Source organism: Berghia stephanieae, chromosome 14 (genome assembly GCF_034508935.2).
Source record: "Berghia stephanieae isolate SIO BIC M18660-M18661 chromosome 14, UCSD_Bste_1.3, whole genome shotgun sequence".
In the NCBI taxonomy this organism is placed as follows: Eukaryota; Metazoa; Mollusca; class Gastropoda; order Nudibranchia; family Aeolidiidae; genus Berghia; species Berghia stephanieae.
The window spans coordinates 31,727,512-31,754,297 of record NC_088373.1 but is presented as its reverse complement, the minus strand read 5'-3'; the positions used below and the strand labels follow the sequence as shown (position 1 = coordinate 31,754,297).

The window sequence follows — 26,786 nt, the reverse complement described above, 5'->3', positions numbered from 1 at the left end:
GATGATAATTTTTGGTGTCGAATTGCCATAATCGTAACAAATTGATAACGAAACATATGTTTATGTTGTGTATATCGCACGTGTGAAATAAAGAGAGGAAGAGAGAGAAAAAGAGAGAGAGAGAGAGAGAGAGAGAGAGAGAGAGAGAGAGAGAATGAGAGAGAGAGAAAATAAGTAGGAGTGAAATATCTGTTCAATGTTACAGTTATCGTTTAACGTTATAACAAGTGTAACTAAATGAAAAATTGCCAAATTTATGGACAATAAAGATCTATTATTATTATTATGATTATTATTATTATTATTATTATTATTATTATTATTATTATTATTATTATTATTATTATTATTATTATTATTATTATTATTATTATTATATATAATCATATATGCAAATGTATATGACACTTGTTTTCGGATTGGAAGGATCTGGGTTCGAACTTCGTTCAGAAAATAGTTGAGTTCTTGGGAAATAGTCTTTACTCACTTGAATTCAGGTGTACATTTTTTTCTTAGCCGTTAACAGTGTCGTCTGTGTCAAAAAATATGGTAATATCCCCTAACTGGCGTCATGTCCTCCTACTTGTTAAGTGAACCTGATGATTGGCGACATATTCTAAAGCACCTTGAGCACATGTAGTGTATATTGAGCTATACAATAGAGCAAGTTGTGTTTTTATACAATTGATTTAAAATATAATAATTGAACTATATTTACTGAAGGGCGTAACCTTTTTCTTTGTTACTTTCTCCCATCCATGCGTGACTCACAGAAGGTAAGTATCAACCTATTATTGTCTCTTCTTTATTTTAGGCTTAAAAGCACAGAGACTATTATCTATTGTTATCGAAGAATTCAAAAGCGATAATCAATAACCATACTGTTATATGAATATCATCATATTTGCGATCATTAATACCAATAACATCACTGTTACCAGACAACTAAATCCTGTAAATTATAATTGGACCTTAAATAGATGTATCATGGCTCATAATATCTAAACGTGGTAAGCAAAGATGAAAAGAGATAGATAGATAGATAGATAATTAGAGAAACAGACATATATATATATATATATATATATATATATATATATATATATATATATATATATATATATATATTATATATATATATATATATATATATATGAGTGTTGGTGGGTACTCGTAGGTATATGGAATAGGAAAGGCACAGGCTGCATTCACATCTTTGAACAGAGTTTGGAGAACTAAAGATATCTCCCTTCGACTAAAGCTAAAACGTGAAGTCTGTCCTACTGTATGGATGTGAAACTTGGAACGCATCACAGGCATGTATAAGGAGGGTTCCGATTTTCGCAAAAAGGTGCATGCGTAAGGTAATCAGAATAAAATAGATGAATAGAATAAAAAAATGAAGAAGTATGGAAAAGAACACAGCAGAAACCAGTGGGAGAGGAAGAAGACGATTGAGGTGGATTGGACACAAGCTTAGAAAGAATGACTCCACTATAACAAAGAAAGTATTGGACTGAAACCCTCAGTGCAGATGATCAAGGAGAAGGCCACAAGGAACATGGAGAAGATTTAAAGAAGCTGATATACAGAGAAGTTGTAAGACATGGAATGAGATAAAAAAAAAGTTAGCTCAGGATAGAGATGGATGAAAACTGTTTGACTGTGGCCTATACCCTGACCCAGGGTGAAAAAGGCAATGATGATGATGATGATGATGATAATGATGATAGAGAGAGAGAGAGAGAGAGAGAGAGAGAGAGAGAGGGAGAGAAAGAGAGAGAGAGTTAGAGAAAGAGAGAGAGAGAAAGAGAGAGAGAGAGAGAGAGAGAGAGAGAGTGGAAATGAGATGAACGTGGCAATCTATTTTTATTGAATAAGAATCACAACGGTTTTAAAACAATTAAACATGAAATATAATACGATTTGTGCGGCTATGTGTTCTTGTCGTATGATACTTGTTTTCGGATCGGAAAGTTCTGGGTTCGAGCCTCGTTCAACAAATAGTTGAGTCCTTGGGAAACAATTTTTACTCACATTCTCTCAACGAACCTAGTATTCTTGCCATCATCAATACCTATATCAACACAGTTGCCATAATCAACACCAATGTCATCACTGATGACAGACAAAAAGGCCAGTAAAAATAGTCGTCTCATGGCTCACAATATCAAAATGTGGTAAGCAAAGAGTGATAAAGATAGATAGATAGATATGTAGATAGATAGATAGATAGATAGATAGATAGATAGATAGATAGATGGATGGATGAATAGATAAATAGATAGATAGAGAGAGAGAGATAGACAGAGTGAGAGAGATAAAGGACGGTTTAAAAACAAGTAAACATATAAAGTATTACGATTTGTGCGGCCATGTGGTCTTGTAGTATCATAATCGGTTACCACCATCAATACTAATATCAACGGTGTTGCCATCTTTACAAATATCAGCATTCATGCCTCCACCAACACCAAATTCAACACCGTTGCCATCATCAATACCAATATCATCACTGTTGTCACACAAAAAAGGACTGTAAAATAAAAATGAACCTTGGATAAATGTCTCATGGCTCACAATATTAAAATGCAGTAGAAAAGTGGAATAGAGATATAAAGAAAGCGACAGAGAGAGAAAGAGAGAGAGAGACAGAGAGAGATAGAGAGAGAAAGATAAAGAGGGAAAAATAGAGAGTGGATGACTCAACCTCCGTAAGTGAACACATCTAAGGTGCACATGGGATGAATATGTTAATCTATTTTAATAGAACGATAATCAAACCGTTTAAAACCATTAAACGTGGTATTTAATACGAGTTGTGCGGCTATGTCTTCTTCTGGTATGACACTCGTTTTCGGATCGGAAGGTTCTGGCTTCGAACTTTGTTCAGCCAATAGTAGAGTCATTGGGAAAGAATCTTTACTCACATTCTCGCAACGAAGTCAGGTGTGAAATGTTTACCCTGCTGATAACAGCGTTATCTGTGACGGAAATTATTGCATTATCCATTAACTGGCGTCATGTCTCGTCTTACGTGTTAATTGAAGAAGATGACCGGGTACACATTGTAACTATATTTACTGAAAGGCGTAATCTTTTACTTTTTATTACTTTCTGCCATCCATGTGTAACTAAAAGACTGTAAGTATGAACCAATTATAGTCTTTCATGTATTATACGCTTAAAGGCCGACACTAATATCTATAGTTATTCCAGAATTCAAACCCAATATCAATAACCATACTGTATATTTATTCTTATCTAAACCAATTATTTTGTTTCAATGAAAACCAATAATACTGATGCAATCAAAAATACCAATACCAACACGGTTACCACCATCAATACTGGTATCAACGCTGTTGTCATCTATCCCAATATCAGTATTCTTGCCATCATCAATACCTATATCAACACAGTTGCCATAATCAACACAAATGTCATCACTGATGCCAGAAAAAAAGGCCAGTAAAAATAGTCGTCTCATGGCTACTATTATTATTATCATCTTTACTATTATTTTTATTATTATTATTATTATTATTATTATTATTATTATTATTATTATTATTATTATTATTATTATTATTATTATTATTATTATTATTATTATTATTATTATTATTATTATTATTATTTTATTATTGTTATTATTATTATCATTATTATTATTATTATTATTATTATTATTATTATTATTATTATTATTATTATTATTATTATTTTATTATTATTGTTATTATTATTATCATTATTATTATTATTATTATTATTATTATTATTATTATTATTATTATTATTATTATTATTATTATTATTATTATTACAAAGACCAAGGTTCGCACAGTCCTCATAAGGGAAATGCTATTTGCAGATGATGCAGCTCTACGCGCGCATACCGAGGAAGACCTCCAGCGGCTGATGGACAGGTTTTCCCACGCATGCAGGGAATTCGGGCTGACAATCAGCATCAAGAAAACAAATGTAATGTGTCAGGATGTCCCCTCTATACCAGCAATTTACATTGACGAGGAGCTAGAAGTCACTGATTACTTCACATACCTGGGCACAACCATCACCAGCAACCTCTCACTTGATGCAGAATAAGACAAGCGCATCGCCAAAGCTGCCGCTGTCATGGCACAACTGAGCAAGAGACTGTGGACCAACAACCAACTCACTTTGAATACCAAACTCAGAGTATACCTGGCATGTGTACTCAGTAGCCTACTGTATGGCAGTGAATCCTGGACAACATATGCCAGACAGGAGAACCGCCTGGAAAACTTCCACATTCGCTGTCTACGACGAATTCTCGGCATCAGGTGGCAGGACAGACTCACTAACAATGCAGTGCTAGAAAGAGCGAACTCCCTCAGTATGCATCTCATGCTCTGCCAGCGACGTTTGCGATGGCTTGGTCACGTACACAGGATGGACGATGGACGCATACCCAAAGACATCATGTACGGTGAACTAGCTTCTGGACGGCGACCAACTGGCCGTCCAGCTCTGCGCTTCTATGATGTCTGCAAACGAGACATGAAATTGACAGGCATCGACTCAAACACCTGGGAGTCGCATGCTGACGACCGCAACGGCTGGAGATATGCGGTGATGGAGGGAGTGAAGAGAGGTGAGGAGAGGAGAAAGATGAAGTTTGAGGAGAGGAGAGCAAGGAGGAAAAGAGAGGCAGCAGATCCAAATACCAAACACACAGTCAAACTATGTGTGCAACAACTGCGGTAGAGACTGCCATGCAAGGATTGGTCACACCCGTCGTTGCTCTCAACAAGACTTATGAGACTAAAGCCATACAGGGCGCAAACCATCGTCTCTTGAGACGGAAGGATGCCTACTACTACTATTATTATTATTATTATATTATTATTATTATTATTATTATTATTATTATTATTATTATTATTATTATTATTATTATTATTATTATTATTATTATTATTATTATTATTATTATTGTTATTATTATTGTTATTATTATTATTATTATTATTATTATTATTATTATTATTATTATTATTATTATTATTATTATTATTATTATTATTATTATTATTATTATTATTATTATTATTATTATTATTATTATTATAACAAGTAAATAAAATGATAAAAATATAAGTATAAAAAACAGTAATAGATAGACGGAATTTTTAAAAATGTTGAAAAAAAATTAATTTAAATAAGCACCCCTATTGGGATTTGAATCCTCCACCTTTGAGTTCAGAGTTAAACAGCTTAACCACCAAGCGACATAGTCACTACACTTCTGGAGACATTTAATCATGTCTATTTAGACATTACTTTGTTTTATTTGAATGTCACTCTTACTTTTTTATTCGAATACCACTCTTATTTTGATATTATAAATTATGTCAAATGCACAATAGCAGAAATTAAAAAGAAACGATAAAAATATTTTGACAACTTTTGTTACGAACAAATCGGGCTGTCAGTAACTGCACGTGTTCAATCTGGAAGTAGGTCAGCAGTTTGTTTACATTGCCACCGATATTGTCTCACTTTTCACTCTCTCGACAAAAAAGAGTTTCTTATGGATACTGAATAGTGGTTTTGCAATCTTCAGTATCTGATACTGAATAACCACTTCGATTATCTATAGTTATCCCAGAATTCAAAACCCAATATATATAGACGTACTGTTATATTTATTCTGATCTATATCAATTTTCTTTTCACCAATACCAATAACACGGTTGCAATCAACAATACAAATAACAACACGGTTAAAATACTAAATACTAAAATATTAAAATCAACACTGTTGCCATCAATACCAATAACAGCATTCTTGCAACCGTCAACACCAATATCAACACAATTGCCATAATTAATACCAATATCAATACAATTGCCATCATTAATACCAATATCATCACTGTTGCCAGACAACTGGGTCCTGTAAAATAAAAAGGAACCTTAGATAGATGTTTCTTGGCTCACAATATATAAAGTGGTAAGCAAAGAGGAATAGAGATAAATCGACACACACACATACAAACACACACACAGAGAGAGAGAGAGAGAGAGAGAGAGAGAGAGAGAGAGAGAGAGAGAGAGAGAGAGAGAGGATGACTCAACTTCCGTAAACAAACACACATAAGGACTATAGGAGTACGTGGGATGACCATTTTAATCTATTATAATACAATGAAAATCACTACGGTTCTACGACGATTAAACATGTAATTTCTTACCATTTGTGTGGCTGTGTGGTCTCGTGGTATGACACTCTTTTTCGGAGCGGAAGGTTTTGGGTTCAATTCTTGTTCAGCAAACAGTTGAGTCCTTGAGAAAGATATTTACTCAATTCCTCTTACCAAACTTAGGTTAAAATGAGTAACTGTCCGTTAACAACTTTGTCTGGGTCTGAAAATATTATATCTCCTAACTGGCGTCATAATTCGTCCAAATTTTTAGGTGAAGTTGATGACTGGGGACAAATTCTAAAGCGCATTGAGCATGCATAGTGTAAATTGCGCTATACAAAACATCACGTTTTTGTATTTTTATACAATTGATTCAAAAAAATAATAATTTGATTATATTTACTGTAAAGCGAAATCTTTTTCTTTATGTTACTTTCTTCCATCAATGTGTTACTAACAGGTTCTAAGTATCAATCAACTATAGTCTTTCATTTATTTTACGCTTCATGGCACCGACGAATTTATCTATATTTATCCCAGGATGTAAAACTCATTATGAATATTCGTACTGTTATATGTAATCTTATATGTATATCATTTATTTTCTTTTTTATCACAACCAATAGCACTAATGCAATCAACAATACCAATACTAACACAGTTACCACCATCAATATCTATTTCAACACTGTGACTGTTGCCATCAATACCAATATCAGCAGTCTTGACATCATCAATACCAATGTTATCACTGTTGTCAGAAGCATAGGGCCTGTAAAAATAAGGAACCTTAGATAGATGTCCCATGCCTTACAATATCATCAAAATGTGGTGGGCAAAGAGGGATAGAGATAGATACAGAGAGATAGATAGAGAGAGATAGAGAGAGAGAGAGAGAGAGAGAGAAAGTTACATAGATAGGTAGAGAGAGAGAGAGAGTTACATAGACCGATAGATAGATAGATAGATAGATAGATAGATAGATAGATAGATAGATAGATAGATAGATAGAGAGGGAGAGAGAGAATGAGAGAGAGAGAGAGCGAAAGAGAGAGTGGATGGCTCAACTTCTGTAAGTGAACAGACCTAAGGTATATTAGAGTTGATGGCATGAACATGTTAATCTATTATAATACAATGAGAATCACAACGGTTTAAAAACAAGTAGACATGTACAATGTGGTCTTGTTGTATGACACTCATTTTTGGATCGGAAGGTTCTGGGCTCAAGACTGGTTTAGCAAATAGTTGAGTCCTTTGGGAAGAATCTTTAATCAAATTCTCTTACCGAACCCAGGTGTAAAATGAGTATCTGACCGTTAATAGCGTTGTATGTAGCTGAACAGGTTGTAGCATCCCCTAACTGGCGTCATGTTTTGTCATATTTGTTAAGTGAAACTGATCACTGAGGATACATTGTAAAGAGCTTTGACCGTGTTTTCTGAATATTGCTCTGTACAAAAGATCATTTTTTTGTGTTTTTATAAAATTGATGCAAATAATGATAATCAAACTATATTTACTGAAAGGTGTAAATTCTTCGTTACTTTCTCCCATCCATGTGTGACTAACAGGGGGTGAGTATCAATCAATTATAGTCTTTCGTTTACTTTACGTTTAATGATACCTACACTATTATCTATAGTTATCCCAGAATTCAAAACCCGAGAACAATAGTCATACTGCTATATTTATTCTTATCTATATCAATTATTTGGTGTCCATCTAAACCAATAATACTGTTGCAATCATCAATACCAATATCAACACAGTTGCCATCATCAATACCAATATCAACACAGTTGCCATCATCAATACCAATATCAACACAGTTGCCATCATCAATACCAATATCAACACAGTTGCAATCATCAATACCAATATCAACACAGTTGCCATCATCAATACCAATATCAACACAGTTGCCATCATCAATACCAATATCAACACAGTTGCCATCATCAATACCAATATCAACACAGTTGCCATCATCAATACCAATATCAACACAGTTGCTATCATCAATACCAATATCAACACAGTTGCCATCATCAATACCAATATCAACACAGTTGCCATCATCAATATCAATATCAACACAGTTGCCATCATCAATACCAATATCAACACAGTTGCAATCATCAATACCAATATCAACACAGTTGCCATCATCAATACCAATATCAACACGTTGTAGGGCCTGTAAAAATAAATGGCCACCTTAAATAATGTTGGGCTCACAATATCAAAATGTGTGCATATGCAAAGGGAATTGAGGACAATATAAATAGTGAGAGAGAGAGGAGAGAGAGAGAGAGGAGAGAGGAGAAGAGAGAGAGAGAGAGAGAGAGAAAAAAGAGAGAGATAGAAGAGAGAGAGAGAGGAGAGAGAGAGAGAGAGAGAGAGAGAGAGATAGATAGAGGGACAGAGAGTGGAGGGCTCAACATCCGTATGTGAACACAACTAAGGAATATAGGAGTAGATTGGATGAACATGTTAATCATTTTTAATAGAATGAGAATCACCATCGTTTTAAGACAATTAAACATGTTATTTAATACGATCCTTGCGGCTATATTTTCTAGTGGTATGACAATCGTTTTGGGATCGGAATATTATGGGTTCAATTCTTCTTCAGCAAACAGTTGAATCCTTGGGGAAAAATCTTTACCCACATTCAATCACCAAACTCAGATTACAATGAGTACCGATCGTTAACAGCGTTGTTTGTGTCTTAATATATTATAATATCCCTTAACTCGCGTCATATCTCGCACTGCTTGTTCAGTGTAACTGACGACTGGGGACACATTCTAAAATGCATTGAGCATGTTTCGTGTATATTGCGCTATGCAAAAGATCAAGTATTTGTGTTTATTTACAAATGATGCATAAAATAATAAATTGACTACATTTACTGAAAGTCGTAATCTTTTGTTTCTGACTTTCTGCCATCCATGTGTTAATCTCACCGAATTCGGGTGTAAAATAGGTATCTGGCCGTTAACAGCGTTGTCTGTGTCTGAAAATATTGTGACCATCCCTAACTGGCGTCGTGTCTCGTCCTACTTCTTAAGTGAAGCTGATGACTGGGGACACATTGTAAAAAGCTTTGGGCACGTTTACTGTATATTGCGCTATATAAACGATCATGTTTTGGTGTGCTTTTATACATTCCCATTTAATAATAATAATTTACTCTTTCTGAAAGACGTAATCTTTTTTTTTATTACTTTCACCACTCCACATGTGACTAAAAGACAGTAAGTATCAACCAATTATAGTCTTTCATTTATTGTATGCTTAATGGCCGACACTATTATCTATAGTTATCCCAGAATTTAAAACCCAATATAAATAGACATACTGTTATATTTATTCTGATCTATATCAAAAGAGTTTATATCACCAATAACAATTTCAACACAGTTGCTATAATCAATACCAATGTTATCATTGTTGACAGACAAATAGGCGCTGTAATTTTATTTTTAAAATTAACCATAATCAGATGTCTCATGGTTCGCAATATCAAAATGGGGTAGGCAAAGAGGTATAGAGATAGGTAGACAGAGACAAAGTGTGAGAAAGACAGATAGATAGATAGATAGATAGATAGATAGATAGATAGATAGATAGATAGATAGATAGATAGATAGATAGATATATAGATAGATAAATAGAGTGAGAGAGAGAGAGAGAGAGAGGGAGAGAGAGAGAGGGTGGCTCAACTTCCGTAAATGAACGCATGCACGGAATATAAGATAAATGGGATGAACGTGTAAATATATTTTAATAGAATGAGAACCACAACGATTTTAAAAAATTAAACATGGATTTTGATACGATTTGTGCGGCTATGTGGTCTTTTGGTATGACACTCCTTTGGAAGGGTTATGGGTTTTTGTTTCTCTTTCGGCAAATATTCGAGTCCTTTGGAGAGAATTATTACTCAAATTCTCGCACTGAACTCAGGTGTCAAATGGGTACCTGGCCGTTGAGTCCATAATCTGTGTCTGAAAATATAATATTCCTTCACTGGCGTCATGTCTCGTCCTACTTGTTAAGTGAAGCTTTTGACAGGGAACACATTGTAAAGCACTTTGAGCACGATTAGTGTATAGTGCGCTATACAAAAGATCAAGTTTTTGTGTTTTTATATAATTAATTCAAATCATCATAATTTAATAAAAGGCGTAATTTTTATTTTTTGTTACTTTCACCCATCCACATGTGACTAAAAGAAAGTAAGTATACGCCAATTATAGTTTTTCATTTATTGTATGCTTAATGACCGACACTATTATCTATAGTTATCCTAGAATTTAAAACCCAATATAAATAGACATACTGTTATATTTAATTTTGTTTATATCATTAATTTTGTTTCCATCAAAACAAATGATAATGTTGCAATCAACAATACCAATACCAACACGGTTACCACCATCAATACTAATATTAACACTGTTGCCATCAATACCAATATCAGCATTCTTCCCATCATCAATACCAATATCAATACAGTTAATATCATCAATACCAATATCATCACTTTTGCAAGGCAAAAAGGGCATGTAAAATAAAAAGGAACCTTAGATAAATGTATCATGGCTCACAATATTAAAATGTGGTAAACAAAGTGGGATAGACATAGATAGACAGACAGAGAGAGACAGAGAGATAAAGATAGATAGAGAGAGAGAGAGAGAGAAAGAGAGAGTGGATGGCTCAACTTCCGTAAGTGAACATATCTGAGGAATATATGAGTGGATGGGATGAACATTTTAATCTAGTTAAATAGAATGATAATTACAACGGCTTCAAGTAAGGAAGAAAACTATGTTAAGCGTTTATGACTCATTGATTAAAAGTGTAATTGCGTTTCGCTGCACCATATGGTTTGGCGGATGCCGACTTAAAGATAAATCAAAAATTTCAAGATATAACAAAGAGGCATCAAAAAAAATAAACCATCCTCTTGATGGAGTAGAAAGTATTCATGGAAAAGCAATAGAAAGGAAAGCTTTCTCAATTAACAGCAATAAAAAACATATTTTATACCATGAATTTAGCCTTTTACCATCTGGGAGAAGGTTTTGTCAGATTAGACGTAGAACTAACAAGTATAAATCAACGTTCTTTCCATCAGCAATAGAAATTTAGAATATTTCATATGGGACAGAAAAACCAAGGATTGATTTGTTGACTGATTAACTGATTGACATGACTTACTTGACTTGGCTGTTTCCAGTATTTCCTGTGTGAGGTGTCTCCAATATTGCCGGTCCTCTGCTAGGGTTCTCAGATTTTCAAGGTCCCCTGCCGTTATGAGACTAATGCTTTGTACAAGTGTTGTGAGGTTTTTGTTTAGGATCACAGGGAGTGTTGTGATCGGTCTTCCTCTGAAAAGGTTCCCGTGTTTTTTGGAAGTATCCCGACATGGCTTGGTTAGCTGGTATGTTTTTGTCCCTGCGTAGTATGTGACCGAAAAGTTGCCATCGTTGTTGTAAAATGTCAAGGGAGATTGGTCTTTCTTTTGTGATCTTATAGAGTGATTGATTTGAGATCTTTTTTGGGTATTTGATGTCCAGTACCCTTCTTAGGTGTGTGCGATGGAAGACATCCAGATGTTCTTCTTCGGATTTTGTCAACGCCCAAGTGCCGCAGTTATACAGAAGTACCGGTTTTACAAGAGCATGGTACAGTTTCAGTTTGATTTTCCTCTTTATTTTGTCACCTCTAATCCATACATTGGTGAGTTTACTGAGTGCGGCGTTTGATAGCTGTTTTCTTCTTTGTACATCCTCGGTGTCTCCAATTAGTGAGCCGACTTTCTTTGTTCTTTTCCATTCCTCTTTGTTCCTCGATATTGTTGTAAATTCGGTTTTATTGGCATTGACTTGGAGGTTATATTTCATGAGGGTATTTTGTATGATGTCTATATTTGCTGGTGTTGATCCAATAAAATCGACATCATCTGCATAGGCGATTTCTCTAGGGATTGCATTCTCAATATGAGTCGTTGGTTTTGGAATGACTTTTCGAACTTCTTTCAGAGCGTGTTCTAAGTATATTGTGAACAGAATCGGGCTCAGACTATCTCCTTGGGGGGTCCCGATGTTACTTTCGAACTGCGTCTGTTTTGTGGCCCCGTATATCCTTGGTTGTATCTTTGTGTTGCTGAGGAGAAATCGGATTATTCTGAGCTCGTCTTCGTCTACTATTTCTGTTAATATCTCCAAAAGTTTTCCTCTGTCGATCGTATCAAAGGCTGCGGACATATCGATTCCGGTTATTGTTATGGATATGTTTTCTTTGAGTGCCTTTGCTGCCAACCATTTATGTGTCCATACAACGTCCGATGTGCTTCGGCCTTGGCGAAACCCGCTTTGGCTATGTGATAGATATTTTTCTATTTTCGGTCTAATTCTATTGAGGACAATAGTTGACAGTGTTTTTCTTATGGTATTCAGTAATGTTATTGGGCGCAGGTTGTTTACGGGTCCTTTCGTTTTTCCTGGTTTTTGTATTGTAATTAGGACACCGCTGTTTATGTCCCAGTCTTTGTGTGTTGAGAATGTTTTGTTCATTATGTTTGCAATGCTCAGATCCAGGGAGAGGGTACCGCATTTCAGCAATTCAGCGGGAATTTCATCTTCGCTGGGGATCTGTTATTGTTTAGGCACTTTATGCTGTTTCTAACTTCAGTTGTTGTAATGCGGTTGTTTAGGTCTCTAGGCTTTCCTGAGAAGGGCGATATTTGTGAGACTTGTTTGTGAAATTTCTGCTGGAAGTGGTCAGTTATAATGTCAAGGATATCGTTGGGATTTGTTGGCTGTTTGCCAACTTTATCCTGTAGTTTTGGGTTCTCGAATGGTTTTCGGTTCAGAGATTCCGTCGCTTTGAACATAGACGATGCGTTATTTTTGGACTTTTCTATGTCTTCCACTTTTTTGTCTAATTCCTCGTTTCTGTGTTTTATTGTAAGTGATCGAATTGAATGCAGTATTTTGTTTCGTTCCGTTTTCAGGTTTATTATTTCTTCCGAGTCTTTCGTGTTTTGTATCCTGATCATAAGTTCTTTTTGTTGCCGCGATAGATCGGTAATAGCAGTGTTAGACGTTCGATTTGGTTTGTTCTTAGTTGTATTAATTGAGCCTGCACTTTCTTCCCCCGCATATTCATTGCCGCTTGCGTCTCTTTCCATTCATTGTTTGGATTTCTGTTTTGCTTTATTTTCCATAGACTTGAGTTAAGTTCGTATTGGTAATGAATGCGACATTCTCGCTCATTTACTATTTTTGCCGTGTTTATTTTGACTGCCGTTTTACCTTTCTGTCTTCGTTGTCTGTACACATTTATGTTGAAATTCGTTTTTACAAGTTTGTGATCGGATGTTAGCAGTGTACCACCGTATGATCGCGAGTTGGTTGAGTAGTGTTTATGGCGGTGTCGACATATGATATAGTCTATTTGGTTGTGTATTGTTATCATTTTGTCTTGGGTTTGGTCTTTCCTTTGTCCTACCCATGTTGTCTGGTGTCTTGATGGGTGGTTGAAAGCACTGTTTGTTATGAAAAGTTTTCTCTGTTCACAGAACTGCACTAATTTTTCTCCGTTATCGTTACGTTTTCCTTTTGAGTATGATCCTAAACATAGTGTGTCACTGTCGAGACGTTTTCCTACTTTGGCATTAAAATCTCCAGCAATTATTAATATTGATTTGTTTCCTATTTTGGTCAGTGTATCGTCTAGGTCTTTGTAAAATTTATCAGTTTCCTCTGGGTATTGTTTTGCGCGTTGACTTGTTGGTGCGTAAACATTTACGATTAAGATAGTGAACGTCTTCTTACCGTGATCGTCTTTGTTATTGTTATTCTGGTTCCTTGAATTGATCTTACACTTAAGCTCAAGAACACATATTCTGTCCGAAACATTCCATTCGTCACTAGTCAAATCCCTGCAGTTTTTATTTATGAGAAATCCACCACCATAGTGAGGTGAACTGGAAGCAAAGCACAGCGTCTGTACCATTTATGTTTGTCGAGCCATCTTGATCTTCGTCTCTGTAAAACAACACATCGATTTTAAACTTCTAAATCTGACACAGTTGTTCTTTGAATGTTACTTTTATAGTCTTAAGTTAAAGTCTTCCGGACAACATGGCTGACACTGTTACATTGAGCTTCGGCTCAGTGGATAGTCTTATGTTTCCATTTATTCACTGTGTGGAATCTTTATTAACTGATTAATTTATTTAATGTAGATTAACTACAATTGATTTGATGATAATTCTTGGTGTCGAATTGCCACAATTGTAACAACTTGAAACGAAATGAATATGTTTAATGTTGTGTATATCGCACGTGTGAAAGAAATAAAGAAGAGAGAGAGAGAGGAGAGAGAGAAGGAGAGAGAGAGAGAGAGAATGAGGAGAGAAAGAGAGAGAGAAGAAAAAAGGAGGAGTGAAATATATGTTCCATGTTACAGTTATGATTTAACGTTATAAAAGTGTAATTAAATGACAAATTGCATATTTATGGACAATAAAGATCTGTTGTTATTATTATTATTATTATTATATTATTATTATTATTATTATTATTATTATTATTATTATTATTATTATTATTATTATTGTTATTATTAAAAACAATTAAACATGTAATTTAATACGTTTGCGGCTATATGGTTTTTTAGGTATGACACTCGTTTTCGGATTGATTCAAATAATAACAATAATTTAACTATATTTATTGAAAGGCGTTTTCTTTTTTTAAATTATTTTCTGCAATCCATGTGTGACTAACAGACTGTAAGTATCAACCAATTACATTCTTTCATTTATTTTACATTTCATGGCACCAAGACTATTATGTATCGTTATCCCAGAATTCAAAACCGAACATGAATACGCATACTGATACATTTATATCTATATCAATTATGTTTTCATCAATACCAATAACACTGTTGCAATGAACAATACCAATACCATCACGTTTACCACCATCCCTCCTTATACCAACACTGTTTCCATCAATAACAATAACATCATTCTTGCTATCACCAATACCAATATCAGCATTCTTGTCATCACCAATAACAATATCAGCATTCTTGCTATCATCAATACAAATATCATCAATTTTTGACAGACAGATAGGCGCTGTAAAAATAAAAAGGCACCTCAGACAGATGGCTAATGCCTCACAATATAAAAATATGATAAGCAAAGAGGGATAGAGATAGATAGACAGAGACAGACAAACAGACAGAGAGAGAGAGAGAGAGAGAGAGTGAGAGAGAGAGAGAGAGAGAGAGAGAGAGAGAGAGAGGCATAATATATATATATATATATATATATATATATATATATATAGAGAGAGAGAGAGAGAGAGAGAGAGAGAGAGAGAGAGAGAGAGAGAGAATGGCTCAACTTCCAAATGGAATATAGGATTAGATGGGATGACAACGATGTTAAAGCAATTAAACATGTAATTTAATACGATTCGTTCGGCTACGTGGTCTTGTCATGAGACAATCGTTTTCGGATCGGATGGTTCTGGGTTCGTTCAGCCAATAGTTATGTCCTTGGGAGAATCTTTACTCATATTCTCTCCCTGAACTCAGGTGCAAAATGAGTTCCTGGCATCAGTCAACTGTGTCTGACAATATTGTATTATCCCCTAGCTGGTGTCATGTCTCGTCCTACTTGTTAAGTGAATCTCATTACTGGAGACACATTGTAAAGCGCTTTGAGCAAGTTTAGTGTATATTGCGCTTTACAAAAATCAAGATTTTTTTTTCTTTTTATACAATTGATTCAAAAATTTTATAATTTGACTATATTTACTGAAAGGCGTAATCCTTTTTTTTTTCTTTTTGCTACTTTCTCACATCTATGTGTGACTAACAGGTTGTAAGTATCAATCAATTATAGTCTATTATTTCCTTTACACTTAATGGCACCGGCACTATTATCTATAGATATCCCAGAATTCAAAACCCAAGAACAGTAGCCATTCTGTTATATTTATTCTTAATATCAATGATATTGTTTCCATCAAAACCAACAATACTTTTGCAATCAACAATACCAAATCATCACGGTTACCACCATCAATACTAATATCAATACTGTTGCCATCAATAGTATATCAGCATTCTTGCCATCATCGATACCCATATCAACACAGTTGCCATCATCAATACCCATATCAACACAGTTTTCATCATCAATGCAAATATCAACACTGTTTCTAGATAAGAAGGGCCTGTTTGGTAAATAGGAAACTTATATAAATGTCTCATTGCTCACAATATCAAAATGTGATAAGGACTGAGCATTAGAGAGAGATAGACAGAGAGAGAGAGAGAGAGAGAGAGAGAGAGAGAGAGAGAGAGAGAGGATGGCTCAACTTCCGTAAGTGAAAACACCTAAGGAATATATGAGTAGATTGGATAAACATGTTAATCTATTTTAAAAGAATGATAATCACAACGGTTTCACAACAATTAAACATGTACGTACTTCAATATGATTTGTACTGTTTTGTGGTGTTGTCGTATAACACTCGTTTTCGAATCGGAAGGTTCTGGGTTCGAACCTCGTTCAGCAAATTAAATGGTTGAGACCTTAAGAAAAATCATTACTCACATTCTCTCACCTAACTAAGGTGTAAAATGAATACCTGGCCGTTAACAACGTTTGTGTATATCTCTAAATATTGTAATATCCCCTAACTGGCCTCATATCTCTCCTTCTTTTTAAATGAAGCTGATGACTCGGGACACATTAACAAAAAGCTTTGAGCACGCGTACGGTATCTTGTGCTATAAAAAAACACCAAGTTTTCGTCTTTCTATACAAGTGATTAAAAAAGTAATAATTTAACTATATTTACTTCAAGGTGTAACTTATTATTTTTGTTATACTCTCCCATCCATCTGTGACTAACAGGGGGTGAGTATCAATCAATTATAGTCTTTCATATATTTTACGCTTAATGGCACCGCACTATTATTATCTATAGTTATCCCAGAACTCAAAACCCACTATCATTTATCATACTGTTATATTTATTATTATTATCTATATCATTTATTATATTTTCATCAATATCAATAACACTGTTGCAATCAAAAATACCAATACGGTTACCACCATCAATACTAATATCAACGCTATTGCCAATAATAACAATATTATCAGCATTCTTGCCATTATCAATATGAATATCAACGTAGTTCCCATCATCAATACCAATAATGTCATCACTGTTGCCAGACAAATAGGGCCTGTAAAATAAAAAGTAATCATAGATAGATATCTCATGGCTCACAGTATCAAAATGCGGCAAGCAAAGAGGGATAGAGGCAGAGAGAGAGATAGAGAGAGAGAAGAGAAAGAGAGATAGATAGAGAGAGAGAGAGAGAGAATTTCTCAACTTCAATATGTGACACACCAAAGGAATATAGGAGTAGATGGGATGAACGTGCTTATCTATTTTTATTGAATGATAATCACAACGGTTTAAAAACAATTAAACATGCAATTTATTACAATATGTGCGGTGATGTGGTCTTGTGGTATAACACTCGCTTTCGGATCGGTTCTGGGTTCGAGCCTCGTTTAGCCCATAGCTGAGTCCTTGGAAAAGAATCTTTACTCATATTCTCTCACCGAATACAACTGTAAAATGGGAACCTTGCTGTTCACAGCGTAGTCTTTGTCTGAAAACATTGTAATATCGGATTCCTGTACCGTTCTGCTTGTTAAGTGTTGATGTTGGCCAGTCACCTCTTGTAAAGCGCTCTGAGAACGTTTAGTGAATGTATATGGGCTCTAAAAATAGCACAATTTTATTTTCCATACATACAATACCTGGACAACAATCTTACGTACGAACATTTAAATAGAAATATGATTTCTATTTCAATGGTATATCATACAACCTCCATCTGTACTAATTGAGACGTCCAGACATTCGAGAATTAGATCTGAACTATCTTATCTATATCAACTCCTTGCGCGAGGCCCTTGACCTAAGGTTAAAGATAATTCTATACGTTTTAGGGGAGTAGGTTTAAAAATAATTATCTCTCTTTGACCATACAACATGACATGGTTACTACTACTACTACTACTACTACTACTACTACTACTACTACTACTACTACTACTACTACTACTTCTACTACTACTGCTGTTGCTGCTGCTGCTACTACTACAACTACTACTACTACTACTACTACTACTACTACTACTACTACTACTACTACTACTACTACTACTACTACTAGTACTACTACTACTACTACTACTACTACTACTACTACTACTACTACTACTACTACTAGTACTACTACTACTACTACTACTACTACTACTACTACTACTACTACTACTACTACTACTAATGATAATAACAATAATAAAATAATAATAATAATAATAATAATAATAATAATAATAATAATAATAATAATAATATCTATTTTCACTCTCTTTCTCTTTCTCTGTCTCTCTGTCACTCTCTCTCTCTCTTTCTCTCTCTCTCTCTCTCTCTCTCTCTCTCTCTCTCTCTCTCTCTCTCCCTCCCTCTTTCAATCATCACATTCTGATCAAAAGTAAAATCAGGTAAGCGCCATTTTTATTTCGAAGTTCAAATCATTGTTAAATTCAGGCACAATGTAACCCACCTAATCAAGACAGTAATTTGTCTTGTTGAACGTGATGCCAAAAGAAATGTTAAAGTTAAAATGGTCAGAAAAGCGACATGTTTATTATTGTTAATGTTGTTGTACGCAGATTATAATTATCTATGTAATAAGACACCACACCGATTCACACTAAAGTACGTATGTGTGTGTGTGTGTGTGTGTGTGTGTGTGTGTGTGTGTGAGTTCTGGTCCTTGAATGCCGGCACTGGAATGCAAATATGCTCTATCATCAATACTTGTTAACGGATTAATTAAAGTTCTTAGTTTCCTGTTCACTTAGTCTTCATTATATTTTTTAAGAGTCCTATAAACAGTTAATTTTAAAATAATACTCATTCTCCTCAATAAAACGTAACAGTCACTCAAAGTACAATTTTGTTTTTACTATTAATTATACAGTTTTTGACCTGCATTTGATTTTCGGACCGAGGGCCAGCCCGATTTGTGTGGCCTATCTTCGAGGTTACAAAACATTGAATATTGGTCAAAACTGTATTATTACATCCCATATCTGCCGTTTCCTATAACAATAATTGTTAATGTAAACTGCAAACTCTTCTTAAATTATGGGTAATTCTATTGTCCATTGGTTTAAATGGTTATTAATGTCCATAATTATGACTCTTTTACTAAATTTCGTCATCGGGATGGTGGAAAAGTCCATTAATGAGAAGGTATTGTCATGGCGATAAATATAGGTGATGGCACGGAAGACGTAGTAAACTCGTTTGGGCCAAATATAAGACATCCGATCGAAGTCGCGGGATTTCCTATGCGGTAAACTTAGCGCAACCGACATTCAAAACTTAATTTGACATTTGACCTTAATATTTGCCACAATTTGGCCGCCCTTTGGAACTGAGCAAATATGATGACTCAAAATATTTGTCTCAATCTAGATAATTTCCACAATACAGCAGTATATTGACTAAGGTAGACGAGTGCCTGTTAAGAATGGCCATTATTATTCCGTAATTACGGATATTTCTCATTTACCTAACTAACACTGTCACCCATGTCACCATCGCATAAAGGATTACCTCTCTTTGATTTTGTTTATTTTAACCCCCCCCCCCCCCAAAAAAAAAATATATTTCTAAAGCCTTGAACTATAAATAGCACGGTGATTTAGCATAAATAGATATATTGGGGCTATGTGGTCTAGTGGTATGACACTCGCTTTCGGATCAGAATGTCCGGGTTCGAGGATAGCTTGGCGCATAGTTGAGTTCTTGGAGAAAGATTTTTATTCACATTCTCTCATCGTACTCAGGTGTAAAATAAGTCCCTGGCTGTTAAAAGCGCTGTCTATGTTCCCCCCCCCCCCCAAAAAAAAATATATAATGTCGCCTAACAGGCGTTCTGTCTCGTCCTACATGTTAAGAGTTGTTGCTTTCCAGGGAGCCCTTGTAAATCGCTTTGAGCACGTTTCTGGATATTGCGCTATGTACAAGCTCATTTTTTATATTTAAAAATGAAAGTCTTTATCTGGATCAGTCTTATTTATCATTTTGATTAACATTCATTAAATTATTTACACATCTTAAGTTTAAATGTTAAATATAAGGGGGTACTGTCCTGGGAACATATAAACTTGTGATCAAAAGAAAGTATACACATTTAAAATTGTCGTTACTTTTTTATCCGTTGGAGTAGGCTAATGATTTTCCACTGAGTCGTTTACCATTAGCCTTTCTGTGTACCGATAGTTGATGTTTTTGTTTTTGACCTGAAATTCGCTCACCACGTCGCGCACGTGAAGAAAAATGACTTTTTAGCCCATTCCTCTGGACAGATTCCAGTAATCGTTCTTCGAGTGTTTCTCCGAAGTGACAATGCTCACTTAAGTGTCTAATTGCTGCAACAAGTCAGGGGTGCTTTCATTGTCTTGACGTATTTTTAAATCAAATATCGCCCTCTGAAAAAAAATTGTTGACTTGGCTCATGATGCTCTTGTAGTAAGCAACATAGATCGGCATATTAATTTCCCACTGGTATTTTGGGTGCAGCCAGATCCTTCAGCAACCTGAACTGTTTAGCTCCAATAGCTGTTAGCAAAATTGTTCTCTTTTTACTGTCAGTTGTTACTTCGTTGGCTTCATAATAAATAAAAAATAATTCTCTCTAAATATTCACTGAATGGGCCATTGGAAGTATAAATTCTTCAATTTGGCCAAAAAAAAGCCATTTTAGCATAACATACACTATTCCCTGTTGGTGCTAGCTGCTCTATGTTAATCTAAAATAGCTGTTTAGCTCCGATTGCTCGTCGCCATTGAGGTAGCTTGAGATTTTTAATCGGTTCTTGGTTAGGATCCATAACACTCAGTCAGCCATTGGTTGTTTACAACTATAACATCCTTATTAATAAAACAAGGGACATAATTCATTTTTCAAATTTTCAAACAGTATCGTAATAGTTATTTCCCTTGAAAGGGGTCAGTTATAAATGTTACCTACTATTACTATTACTTTATTACAATACCGACTGAGAGGAAAGGTTATATGGAGGGCAAGACAGACCGGAGAGGAAATTGAAAGCACTCAGTTTAACGCCTAATAGCCTGTATTTCCCCGCAATTATTGCTGGTCCTCCACTAGTGTATTAAAATATATATTATAAACGTTTGCCACTAAATCAACACTTGTAATTCAGACGCCAATTGTTCCAATTTAGACACCCAGTTTGGTTTTTTTTTTAATTCGGACACCCGCTTATTCCAATTCAGACACAGGGGTGTTGGAATTCAAACATGACTTTGTCCATTTGTTCTATTTCTGTCGTTGTTGTTTACTTGTTTTCAATTTACATTCTAAAAGTTTTCACAGTTTTTTATGACGAGTTTAAATATGTACAAGGAATCAGATTAGTGCGTGTTAATCTAACTAGCCCGCCTGCTGAAATGTGTCGTGAAGTCCCAGGTTTGAGAGTTATTTGTTGAGACGAGGGTAATTTAAATCGGTCGATATTTGAAGGACAAGTTGTCTGGGAAATTTTTGAATACTTGAATTTCCTGGAGAACGGTCGTTAACCGGTCAAAACGAATTTTTGTTTATAAATGTTCATATTTTTATTTTAATCATCTCGACTACTGCAAAGTATTATAACTTCCTTTTTATCTTCTTATATTTTTCAGATGCACAATGGAGCTGGACACCGTGACCCATCATTGAATTCCTGACAAGGGTGGAGACATGTTTCATTTGTGTTGTCCTGCTTAATAAACCTGATTTAAAATGATCTGACGTTTGTTTTTTTGTTTTCGTTTTTGTGTTTGGTTTTTTAAATTTATTCATCTTTATTTTTTCTTTCTTTTTTTTTTGTTTGGGTGGGGGTGGGGGGGGAGGGGTTAGTGTCTTCCTTTTTAATATTTCGTCGACAATATTTTCCGGGTGCCAAATGCGTGAATTACTATTCGTTGTATATATATATATATATATATATATATATATATATAATATATATATATATATATATATAATGTAAATTTTCACTCACATTTTTTGCCGAGACGACTCGTTTCTGTGTTTTTCCTTTAGTTCACACTTCTTCAGTCGGCATAATCCATTCGCTGAAGAAATGTGAACTAAAGGAAAAACACAGAAACGAGTCGTCTCGGCAAAAAATGTGAGTGAAAATTTACATTATATATTAGCTCTAACCACCATTATCGAGCACTTTCGTAGCTACAAGTACCCACCAACACTCATAAATATATATATATATATATATATATATATATATATATATATATATATATATATATATATATATATATATATATATAATCACGAAACAGTCGAGATCGGACATATCGACATCTTCGGGACCGTGGTAAAATGTCGATATAAGTGTGATGTCGATTTATCTGGCATTTATAAGATTGAATGGGGAACATATTATGAGAAAAGGCGGGATAATAAGAAGGGAAGTCAATATTGATGATTTGGTGGCCTTTAAAAGGGACGATTTTAAAATTTATTACGGTTCACTTTATTTAATTTTTGTAAAGAGGTGCATGCGTAAGCTTCTCAGAATAAAATGGATTGATAGAATTTTTTTTTAAATGAAGAAGAATGGAAAAGAACACAGCAGAAACCAGTGGGAGAGGAAATAGGAAGAAGACGATGGAGGTGGATTGGACACACGCTTAGAAAGAATGACTCCACTATAACAAAGAAAGAATTGACTGGAACCATCAGGGCAGAAGATCAAGGGGAAGCCATGACGAACATGGAGAAGAATTAAAGAAGCTGACATACAGAGTAGTGGTAAGACATGGAATGAGATAAAAAAAAAGTTAGCTCAGGATAGATAAGGATGAAAACTGTTTGTCTGTGGCCTATACCCTGACCAAGGGTGAAAAAGGCAATGATGATGATGACTTTATTTAACTAAGTCTGTTACTGTGGTCTGTCTCTGAAGGCAAAGAATATTTTATGTGCCGTTTCCTCAACACTGGCAAGGATGTCAAATAATGAATTGTCCTCGTGAAGTTGCTGAGCACGACAGTGTAAGACCTTGATAGCTACTATTGTGGTATGGGTGGAAACTGGTCCAATGGTGCACTCTCCTCATCTGACTCCACATCAACAACAATGGCGTCTTCTAAAATGCAACTATTGTCGACTGGTATCGAGATTAAGTACCTGTAATCGTATCATTGGACTTGCCGATAATGTAGGACCTTGATAGCTACTATTGTGGTATGGGTGGAAACTGGTCCAATGGTGCACTCTCCTCATCTGACTCCACATCAACAACAATGGCGTCTTCTAAAATGCAACTATTGTCGACTGGTATCGCGACTCAGTACCTGTAAGCGTATCATTGGACTTGCCGATAAAATTGAAACCGAGAAGCTGAGATTTTGTATTGCGTATATGAGAAAATGAGAAAGTGATTTTTTGGGATGGTTCTTTTTTACGAAACCCGCCGAAACCCGCCGAAACCCGACAAAGTTATGGGAAGTAGGTAGCAATGGGGAGTGAACCTGAGACTCAGGGAAGTGTACACCTTTGGGGAGTGAACCTGGGACTGGGTTATTATTGCTTTTTTACGAAACCCGCTGAAACCCGCCGAAACCCAACAATATCCGGCAAAGTTATTGGAAGTAGACAACTGTGGGGAATGAACCTAAGACTCAGGGAAGTGTACACCTGTGGGGAGTGAACCTGAGTCTTTGGTTATCGACGGATTTCAGGGGGTTTCGTAAAAAAAGCAATGATGATGATGATGATGATGATGATGATGATGATGATGATGATGATGATGATGATGATGATGATGATGATGATGATAAATTATGATGATGATGATGATGATGGTGATGATGGTGATGATGATGATGATGATGATGATGATGATGATGATGATGGTGATGATGATGATGATTGTGATGATGATGATCATGATGATGATGATGATGATGATGATGATGATGATGATAAGAAAGTCCAAATTGTCCCTATAGATGCTGTGCGCTTGTCTAAGAAACTCACAATAATGCCATCCGGGAATAAAACGGACAAAGTAACAAAACTACTTGTAACCTTGAACGTTTATAGTCTGGTTAATGCAGTTCAGTGAGAATTACTAATTTCCCACTGATATCCTTTTTACATAGTCCCAGGTTCACTCCCAGTGGTGTGCACTTCCCTGAATCCCAGGTTTATTCTTCAACGGTGCCCCCTCCTATAGTGTCAGGTTAATTCTCCTCTGGTACCCAACTCCCATAGTCCGGCCTCAAATCCCACTGGTATCCATCTCCCATAGTCTCGGTTAATTTTCAACTAATACCCTTTTCCCATAGTCCCAGGTTCACTCCCCACTGGTGTATACCTCCCTCATCCAAGGTTCTGTCTCCACTGTTGCCTAGTTCCCATAACTTTGTCGGACATTGTCGTGCTCCGGCGGTTTCAGTAAAAAAAAGTAATTATTGCTTTTTATACGAAACCCGCCGAAAGCCGCCAATCACAATAGGCTCAGGTTCCCGACTGGTGTACATTTCCCTGAGTCCCAGGTTCACTCCCCACTGCTACCTACTTCCACTAGATTTGTCGGATTTTGTCGGGTTTTGAAGGGTGTCTGCGGGTTTCGTAGAGGGGAGGTCGGGGGGAGGCGGATAGGGGGACAATGCTTCATTTACTAGCACTCAGACCAGGATTAGCCAGGGCAGCTTACAAAGACAGATAGACAGTCTCGCACATAGTGGGTGATGTATGGGGTGGGGGTGGGGGTAGGGGTGGGGGTTATCATCAGGCCCTTTGTTGAAAGCCATGTAAAATAGAGTGTTTCAGCAGATCATAATTTAGTGCTTAGTATTAGACCTGACAGGTTCAGACCCCACTATACCTCTGTTTTGTCGACTACAAAAAAGCTTTTGATAGAGTACGCCACGAAGAAATACTAAAACAACTGCACTCCATTGGCGCTGATGAGAAAGACCTCAGACTCATGCAAACATTATACTACACCCAGCAGGCATCTATCAAAATCGGAAACTCTACAGGAAATTCCATTCCTATTAAGAAAGGAGTCCATCAAGGGTGTGTTGCCTCACCAGATCTGTTTAATCTATACCAAGAAACAATCATGAGGGGCATAACTAATATGGAGGGAATAAAAGTAGGAGGTCACAACATAAATAATATAAGATACGCAGACGATACGGTACTCATTGCAACTTCAGAAATCCAACTTCAAAAGATTGTTGAAAAAGTGGTAGTAGATAGTGAAGCCAAGGGAATGGAAGTGCATATCACCAAAACGGAATGCATGGTAATACAGAAAAACCCCGAAAACAACAACACCTGCAATATAACGATTAACGGCGAGCAACTTACCAACGTAGAAAGTTTTAAATACCTGGGTTCAATAGTGACAACAGATGGAAGATGTAACCGAGACATACGAGCAAGAATAACTCAATCCAAACAGGCCTTTATGGACCTCGGAAACATTTTGAAAAACAAACTGATGTCGTTCGGGATTAGATTCCGAGTGTTGAAGTGCTACGTGTGGCCAATCTTGTTATACGGATGCGAAAGCTGGACTGTTTGAAACGAATATTTTTGTGTTCGTGGATAGCTCACACGGTAGAGCCACGCTCTCACCTGCCAGGCGGAGTTGTCGTACCAATAAGGTCGCAGGTTCAAACCCCACCACCGCCGCGAAAAATTTTTTTTATTCTCTATTGTCTTCTGGCACTTTTCTACTCACTTCATATCTTGTTACTACAAATACAGAAACACAAAAGAACATTGAAGCTTTTGAAATGTGGTGTTTGAGAAGGATACAGAGAATATCGTATACTGCACACAAAACGAACGAAGAAGTGCTAATACAAACATACCAACAAAGGAAACTAATGCCCTTAATAGCGGATCGACAACTATCCTTTTTCTGACACATAGTAAGGAAAGATAAGAATGAATACCTGGCAAGTTGTGGAAAAATACCTGGTAAACGCGTTTGGGGGAGACAAAGAAAAACACTCATAGACCAACTGAAGGGCTTCACCAACCTAACAATCCAAGAGCTGTTTGAAAGAGCAAGAGACAGGGAGGAATGGAGAGAGATAATTCATGCAGTATCCGAAGCCTGGACCAGGCATGGAACCTAGAAGAAGAAGAAGAAGAAGAAGAAGATTAGACCTAGACCTTAATTTATCACGTGATCGCTTATTATAGAAAGAGAATTCCTTTGTGACGACTGCAAAAGTTTGTCACTTTGTTGTCAAAATTTTTGTGTCCGATTCGAACCCTATTTATGATGCAGTTGGCTTAAAAAAGGTTAGTACCATTTAGAATTATTGATTTATGTCGATTTCTTTTCATCACAAACCTATGTATGTAATGTAT

At 35.7% G+C, this 26,786-nt stretch overlaps 1 protein-coding gene and 1 long non-coding RNA gene across 2 annotated transcripts in view; both read left to right on the top strand.

Moving 5' to 3' along the window:
* The window catches only part of LOC144960037 (uncharacterized), a 69,350-nt gene extending 47,184 nt beyond the window's left edge, over positions 1 to 22,166 (top strand). The window contains exon 5 of the long non-coding RNA XR_013642747.1: positions 22,061 to 22,166. This is a non-coding gene — a long non-coding RNA (uncharacterized LOC144960037). The remainder of the gene's footprint in view (positions 1 to 22,060) is intronic.
* The window catches only part of LOC144960115 (uncharacterized), a 212,949-nt gene that overhangs the window by 136,879 nt on the left and 49,284 nt on the right, over positions 1 to 26,786 (top strand). The window lies entirely within an intron of this gene.